Below are 8,842 nucleotides of genomic sequence, written 5' to 3'. Positions count from 1 at the left end.
CCTGGCCTTGCTCCGATCCATAGGGTCTGACGCTAAACAAGACAGAGAAGGTGCGGCCTGGAAACATATACTTTGAAAACTGTTGGGTTCAACATTCGACTGGCATTGGGCTAGACCGTGTGGAACAGATGTGTTGCTGTAGAATACCCAACTGTTCCTTTTGTTTTTTCTATAGAGTATTTAGAGACTAACGAGTAGAATCCCAAGCTTCTCCAAACCAGGTAGCTCTCAGGCAAATGATGCCCTGTCCTCTGAGGAGAAGCTGAGGCGCATGTCCTCTGACGATGCTGCGACTGGGCCCGTCCTGACGACGAGCTGCGACTGGCCCGCCTGACGGCGCTGCGACTGGCCCCCGCCTGACGGCTCTCGACTGGCCCGCCGCTCGCACCGGCCCCGTCTGACGCGCTGCGACGGCCCCGCACCACGCGCTGCGCCGCCCCCTCTGAAGCTGCGACTGGCCCCCTCTGACGAGCGCTCGGCCCCCGCTCAACGACGCTACCTCTGAAGACTGTCCCGCCGGCCCCGTTGACCACGCTACCCACCCTGAAGCTGTGCGACCGTTGGCCCTACGACGCCACTTTGATGCCATGATTACGCGACCGACGACGCCACCTCTGCTGGCCCCCCTGGACGCGCCCTGCTGAAGCCTACGTTTGTGTATTGAATGTTATTCTACATTTGTTTGTCTGGGTCTTGAGAATGAGTTACCCCTTTCTGACCAAGTCTGTAAAATAATGCGAGAACTGGGGGTATTTTGTCTTGAATAAAAGTAATAACGGAGAAGAATGGCAGGGTCTTGACAAGTTAATTTGATTGTGTAGGCTCACGTTTAATTTATGCTGTGACTAAATGAATATTAACTTGATAATGTACTTTATTGCTGGAGAACAGATGCAATAGGTAGGCCTGAGAAGATTTGATGTAAATATAGCCGAAGAATGGCACATGATAAACTGCGGGTTTAGATTCACGTGCAATTGATCAACTGCGGCGCTATCCATTGTGCTGAATCTCCGCTACAGCGTAACTGTTAGATTATCAGAGATTCAGATTTGTTTCCTCTGACAAAATCATCACAATAACCGAAGTATAAACAGCCACAACCTTCCCAAATTCCCTTGATAGCCAGGTGTAAGGGGAGAGGAAAGGACCGAAATGCATCTTTCAGTGAAAGGTAGGCTACTGTAATAACCTCATATTTGACCCGTCGGCCAACAGTGCCTCATAGACCGGTTAAAACTAGGCTACATCAATGAAATAGTGTGGTGACTTTGAGTTGATTAAATAGCAACAAATACAAGAACCCATTAGTGTATATTTCTCCATGTAGAGTGTTATAATCATGTTGGATTTTATTCGCTGCTTAACACCCTGCATCCCACAGCTGGCTTGCTTCTGAAGCTAAGCAGGGTTGGTCCTGGTCAGTCCCTAGATTGGAGACCAGTTGCTGCTGGAAGTGGTGTTGGAGGGCCAGTAGGAGTCACTCTTTCCTCTGGTCTAAAATAATATCCCAGGGCAGTGATTGGGGACATGTGCTGTCTTTCGGGTGGGACGTTAAACAGGTGTCCTGACTCTCTGTGGTCACTAAAGATCCCATGGCACTTATTGTTAGAGTAGGGGTGTTAACCCTGGTGTCCTGGCTAAATTCCCAATCTGGCCCTCATACCATCACGGTCACCTAATCATCCCAAGCTTACTATTGGCTCATTCACCCGCCCCATCCCCTGTAACTATTCCCCAGGTCATTGCTGTAAATGAGAATGTGTTCTCAGTCAACTTACCTGGTTAAATAAAACATATGCTTCTAAATAGCACTTTCGGTTTGAACGGGAAGCCTGGTAATTTCTTGCAATTTCCTCAGGAAGGAAAATTGGTAGGTTCTCTGGAAAAGATATGTCTCTACATGACCAATGAGGCCTACCCTCCTCCCCCAGCCATTGGGATGAACTTTGCGGGACCCCCATCCGAATACTCTACCAGGTACGGACGAGACATGGAGACAACTGTTCCTTTAATGTTTTGTACTCGTCTCATTAAAAATGGATTCATACTAAAGACTAGGTCAGAATACATTTGGACTCCCTCGCTCTTTGTCTTTCCCTCTCAAATCAACTCTTTACCGTGAAATGCTTGCTTACGAGCCCACCCCAACGATGCAGAGAACAAAACTATAGAATATATATATATATATATATATAGTACCAATCAAAAGTTTGGACACACCTACTTATTCAAAGGTTTTTCTTTATTTTGACTATTTTCTACATTGTAAAATAATAGTGAAGAACTCAAAACTATGAAATAACACATATGGAATCATGTAGTAACCAAAAAAGTGTTAAACATATCAAAATCTATTTTATATTTATATAGACTCTTCAATGTAGCCACCCTTTGCACACTCTTGGCATTCTCTCAACCAGCTTCACCTGGATTGCTTTTCCAAAAGGACAGATTTCCACCGGTCTAATGTCCATTGCTGGTGTTTCTTGGCCCAAGCAAGTCTCTTCTTCTTATTGGTGTCCTTTAGTAGTGGTTTCTTTGCAGCAATTTGACCATGAAGGCCTGATTCACGTAGTCTCCTCTGAACAGTTGATGTTGAGATGTGTCTGTTACTTGAACTTTACAGCAGAGGTAACTCTGGGTCTTCCTTTCCTGTGGCGGTCCTCATGAGAGACATAGCGCTTGATGGATTTTGCAACTGCACTTGAAGAAACATTCAAAGTTCTTGAAATTTTCCGGATTCACTGAACTTCATGTCTTAAAATAATAATAGACTTTTGTTTCTCTTTGCTTATTTGAGCTGTTCTTGCCATGATATGGACTTGGTATTTTACCAAATAGGGCTATCTTCTGTATACCACCCCTACCTTGTCACAAAACAAGTGATTGGCTCAAACGCACTAAGAAGGAAATAAATTCCACAAATTAACTTTGAACAAGGCACACCTGTTAATTGAAATGCATTCCAGGTGAGTACCTCATGAAGCTGGTTGAGTGAATGCCAAGAGTGTGCAAAGCTGTCATCAAGGCAAAGGGTGGCTACTTTGAAGAATCTCAAATCTCAAATATATTTTGATTTGTTTAACACTTTTTTGGTTACTTCAGGATTCCTTATGTGTTATTTCATACTTTTGATGTTCTACAATGTAGAAAATTGTAAAAAATAAATAAAGAAACCCTGGAATGAGTAGGTGTGTCCAAACTTTTGACTGGTACTGTATATATTGTAACACGAGGAATAAAATACCCAAGAATAAAGCTATATACAAGGAGTACAGGTTCCAGATCAGTGTGCAGGGGTACGAGGTATTTGAAGTAGATATGTACAAGAAGGCTGGGTAAAGTGACTAGGCATCAGGATTGATAATAATAATAATAATAGCAAAATAAAGAACAGAGCAGCAGCTGCAAATGATGAGTGTAAAGGTGTGTGTTTGTGAGAGTGTGTAATGTGGATGCATGTGTGTTTGGGTTGTGTCGGTTTTGTTGTGTGTGTGTGTGTGTGTGTGTGTGTGTGTGTGTGTGTGTGTGTGTGTGTGTGTGTGTGTGTGTGTGTGGGAGTGTGAATGTAGTGTGTGTGAGTGTGCATATGCTTTGTATACAGTCTAGTGATTGTGCGTAGGGTCAGAGCAAGACCCTTTAACTTTTTGAGGATGCGAGTGCCCATGCCCCGCCCCTTACGACTGTGCGGGTGTGTGTGGACCATGTTAGGTCGCCAAGGAACAGCCCTGTTGATGTGGATGGGGACGTGCTCTCCCCTCTTGCTCCTGTAGACCACGATCAGCTCCTTGGTCTTACTGGCATTGAGGGAGAGGTTGTCCTGGCACCACAATGCCAAGTCTCTGACCTCTCATCGCCTTCGTGTCGTCAGCAAACTTGACACACTGGGTCCCGACACACTGGGTCCCAACCCACTGGCTCCAACCTCCTGTCTCCAACCCTCTGGATCCAATCTCCATCTCTTCATTACTTGGTTATGAAAACCACCTGGCCCCAAAGCACTGGCCCAACCTCTCTTCATTACTTTTTAAGGCAGACAGGTCCAGAGGGTGCGCCCCTGGCTGTCCCTCACGTCTAGATCCAGCAGAGACTGAACCAGGACCTCCATAGCATGGTGGTGGCCGTGGTACGCCTGAATAGAAACACAAACACAGTCTCAAGCAAAGTCCAGTGGTACGCCTGAATCGATATATAATCAATGTCCTATAGTAGACCAGTGGTACGCCTGAACAGAAATACAGTGCTAGACCTCTAAAGTAGACCAGAGTCTTTCAATCGGGAGCCCATTTTTGCTCCCGCCCAGCATCAACATCGGAGGTCCCTGCCAAGCGTGTGATTGAGAAACAAACACTCTACTTCTCCTCTGAGGTTGATTAACTCAAATGGCAAAATAAGGAAATCATCCTCATCATCACTGTGTAGAATATGCATGTATTTTACACGAATCAGGAATAGATAGGAATTTGGTGTGTGAGTCTGTCTGGACAGTCAACTTCCTGTGGAAAATCAACACCATGCCTGCTTCCCAGATAGCACCCTATTCCCTATGTAGTGAACTACTTTTGATCAGGGCCTATAAGGATCTGGTCAAAAGTAGTGTACTAAATAGGGAATAGGGTGCCATTTGTCATATGGAGACCACTACAGGAGCAGGTAGGCTTTACTCACAGCGAGGTGTAGAGGGCTGATGGGAGCTCTGACATCAAAGTCGTTCAGGATGTCTGTCCCTGAGCTTTCAATTAGTTGAGGAAAGACAAGGACGGCCAGTTCAGACTTGTAACATATTTACTTGGAAGGTTAGTCTAGTAGCATGTGTAACATGGTAAATCTCAGTGACCAGCCCCTGCAGACATACTGGGGTGTTGCATCCATACCTTAAACAAGCAAGTGTGAGGAAAAGTTACCAACTGGCACTTACCACATCTAAAGGTGTTTCACTTGCAATCTGGAAAAAGAACATCAAGAGTGACGATGCGTCCACGACAAACATGCAGCCACACCTTAAAACCTACTGTTGGGTTCTGAGAATATGAAATATACTAATTCATGTCACTGAGGGAGAGAGCTTAATGTATAACGTTTACATTATGTCAGGTTAGGGGTCACATCCACTTGAATGTCCTTCATATGACGAACCTCCTACAGAGCAAATGAGGAAAATATGATATATTATGATTTATGTTAGTAACAATACAATATGGGAATTTTATCCCAAAGCTACCTACAGCTAACATATATATATTTAAGTATGTGATCTATGTAAATAAATAAATATATCACAGCTGTAAAACTGTATGGTGGAGGCCTACCCATTTCCCAGGAGCATTGTAAAAAGTGGATTTGGGTACAGTGTTTATTTCCCCTAATATCTTTGAAGATTCTGAGACCATTAGGGTTAAACATTACAGATATAAATGCAATATATGGAGTAGAAAAGATTGCCTGCCCACCAAAGAATCAACATATGTTCTACATGGTCTATTTCTATCTGAATGTAACACCTCAATCAAGCTTGTTAATTGATCGTTAAGTCATGTTTGTCAGGTAAACGGTCATTAGTGGCCTATATAAGCCTCATACAGGCCATGGGAAGACATTACCTGTTGATAACACAGACTATTCTCATGATCATGGGAGGTGTGAGAGAATTGCTGCTCTTTGTGATGACTGTGGGGGTTGTCAAAGGTTGGTTCACTAACGTTTTATTTGGATTGAAGGGATTTGTTTGGGAAATATGCTTAACTTTATAAGTTGGAGATTCAAATTTGACTGTCTGTTTCTTCCGCATTGGTCATCTATTATTAATATATGTAGCTATTTTGTGTGAACTCAACTTCTGTCAACACTTTCTCCTCAGTTTCTTGTTACCCTGTTGGAAAGTCCCAGAAGCAAGATCAAGTCTCTCTGCAGAGGAGACTTGGAGGTAAGTGTTTCTTTCCACAACCCTTCTAGCTATGTTCTTTGTCACTGTCTATGGTGCTGCTGTGTTTGACACTCATTCAACACCATAGAGTAACTCAGTCTAAATAACGTTGTCAAAGCCTTTGATTTGGTAATTTTGCTTGTGTACCTTAACCTACGTTTTTCAGAGCTGTCATCAAATGACGTCTCCATTGAGCATGCCCTGGCCTTGCTCCGATCCATAGGGTCTGACGCTAAACAAGACAGAGAAGGTACGGCCTGAAACATATACTTTGAAAACTGTTGGGTTCAACATTCGACTGGCAATTCGGCCTAGACCGTGTGGAACAGATGTGTTGCTGTAGAATACCCAACTGTTCCTTTTGTTTTTTCTATAGAGTATTTAGAGACTAACGAAGTAGAATCCCAAGCTTCTCCAAACCATGGTAGCTCTCAGGCAAATGATGCCCTGTCCTCTGAGGAGAAGCTGAGGCGCATGTCCTCTGACGACGCTGCGACTGGCCCGTCTGACGACGCTACCTCTGAAGCTGCGACTGGCCCGTCTGACGACGCTACCTCTGAAGCTGCGACTGGCCCGTCTGACGACGCTACCTCTGAAGCTGCGACTGGCCCGTCTGACGACGCTACCTCTGAAGCTGCGACTGGCCCGTCTGACGACGCTACCTCTGAAGCTGCGACTGGCCCGTCTGACGCACGCTACCTCTGAAGCTGCGACTGGCCCGTCTGACGACGCTACCTCTGAAGCTGCGACTGGCCCGTCTGACGACGCTACCTCTGAAGCTGCCACTGGCCCGTCTGACGACGCTACCTCTGAAGCTGCCACTGGCCCGTCTGACGACGCTACCTCTGAAGCTGCCACTGGCCCGTCTGACGACGCTACCTCTGAAGCTGCCACTGGCCCGTCTGACGACGCTACCTCTGAAGCTGCGACTGGCCCCGTCTGACGACGCTACCTCTGAAGCTGCGACTGGCCCCGTCTGACGACGCTACCTCTGAAGCTGCCACTGGCCCCGTCTGACGCACGCTACCTCTGAAGCTGCCACTGGCCCCCGTCTGACGACGCTACCTCTGAAGCTGCGACTGGCCCCCGTCTGACGCACGCTACCTCTGAAGCTGCGACTGGCCCCGTCTGACGACGCTACCTCTGAAGCTGCGACTGGCCCCGTCTGACGACGCTACCTCTGAAGCTGCGACTGGCCCCGCCTGACGACGCTACCTCTGAAGCTGCGACTGGCCCCCGTCTGACCACGCTACCTCTGAAGCTGCGACTGGCCCGCCGCGACGCTACCTCTGAAGCTGCGACTGGCCCCCCGTCTGACGACGCTACCTCTGAAGCTGCGACTGGCCCCGTCTGACGACGCTACCTCTGAAGCTGCGACTGGCCCCCGTCTGACGACGCTACCTCTGAAGCTGCGACTGGCCCCGCCTGACGCACGCTACCTCTGAAGCTGCGACTGGCCCCGCTCTGACGACGCTACCTCTGAAGCTGCGACTGGCCCCGTCTGACGACGCTACCTCTGAAGCTGCGACTGGCCCCCGCCTGACGCACGCCACCTCTGAAGCTGCGACTGGCCCCGTCTGACGACGCTACCTCTGAAGCTGCGACTGGCCCCGTCTGACGACGCTACCTCTGAAGCTGCGACTGGCCCCGCCTGACGATCGCTACCTCTGAAGCTGCGACTGGCCCCGTCTGACGCACGCTACCTCTGAAGCTGCGACTGGCCCCGTCTGACGACGCTACCTCTGAAGCTGCGACTGGCCCCGTCTGACGACGCTACCTCTGAAGCTGCGACTGGCCCCGTCTGACGACGCTACCTCTGAAGCTGCGACTGGCCCCGTCTGACGACGCTACCTCTGAAGCTGCGACTGGCCCCGTCTGACGACGCTACCTCTGAAGCTGCGACTGGCCCCGTCTGACGACGCTACCTCTGAAGCTGCGACTGGCCCCGTCTGACGACGCTACCTCTGAAGCTGCGACTGGCCCCGTCTGACGACGCTACCTCTGAAGCTGCGACTGGCCCCGTCTGACGACGCTACCTCTGAAGCTGCGACTGGCCCCGTCTGACGACGCTACCTCTGAAGCTGCGACTGGCCCCCGTCTGACGCACGCTACCTCTGAAGCTGCGACTGGCCCCGTCTGACGACGCTACCTCTGAAGCTGCGACTGGCCCCGTCTGACGACGCTACCTCTGAAGCTGCGACTGGCCCCGTCTGACGACGCTACCTCTGAAGCTGCGACTGGCCCCGTCTGACGACGCTACCTCTGAAGCTGCGACTGGCCCCGTCTGACGACGCTACCTCTGAAGCTGCGACTGGCCCCGTCTGACGACGCTACCTCTGAAGCTGCGACTGGCCCTCGTCTGACGACGCTACCTCTGAAGCTGCGACTGGCCCGCCTGACGCACGCTACCTCTGAAGCTGCGACTGGCCCGTCTGACGACGCTACCTCTGAAGCTGCGACTGGCCCGTCTGACGCACGCTACCTCTGAAGCTGCGACTGGCCCCGTCTGACGACGCTACCTCTGAAGCTGCGACTGGCCCCCGTCTGACGACGCTACCTCTGAAGCTGCGACTGGCCCCCGTCTGACGACGCTACCTCTGAAGCTGCGACTGGCCCCCGTCTGACGACGCTACCTCTGAAGCTGCGACTGGCCCCCGTCTGACGACGCTACCTCTGAAGCTGCCACTGGCCCCCGTCTGACGACGCTACCTCTGAAGCTGCCACTGGCCCCCGTCTGACGACGCTACCTCTGAAGCTGCCACTGGCCCCGTCTGACGACGCTACCTCTGAAGCTGCGACTGGCCCCCCGTCTGACGACGCTACCTCTGAAGCTGCGACTGGCCCCCGTCTGACGCACGCTACCTCTGAAGCTGCGACTGGCCCCCGTCTGACGACGCTACCTCTGAAGCTGCGACT

At 49.8% G+C, this 8,842-nt stretch overlaps 1 pseudogene across 1 annotated transcript; it reads left to right on the top strand.

Annotated features, from left to right (window-relative positions):
* Positions 1-5,582: 5,582 nt before the first annotated feature.
* Positions 5,583-8,842, top strand: LOC123733369 (polysialoglycoprotein-like; annotated as a pseudogene). The gene is made up of 11 exons (XR_006763746.1): positions 5,583-5,688; positions 5,861-5,926; positions 6,093-6,176; positions 6,303-6,864; positions 6,976-7,350; positions 7,425-7,501; positions 7,638-7,688; positions 7,749-7,799; positions 7,971-8,060; positions 8,195-8,392; positions 8,606-8,842. The product of XR_006763746.1 is annotated as a polysialoglycoprotein-like (transcript).

Source organism: Salmo salar, unplaced genomic scaffold (assembly GCF_905237065.1).
Source record: "Salmo salar unplaced genomic scaffold, Ssal_v3.1, whole genome shotgun sequence".
In the NCBI taxonomy this organism is placed as follows: domain Eukaryota; kingdom Metazoa; phylum Chordata; class Actinopteri; order Salmoniformes; family Salmonidae; genus Salmo; species Salmo salar.
This window is presented reverse-complemented; position numbering and strand designations above follow the sequence as displayed.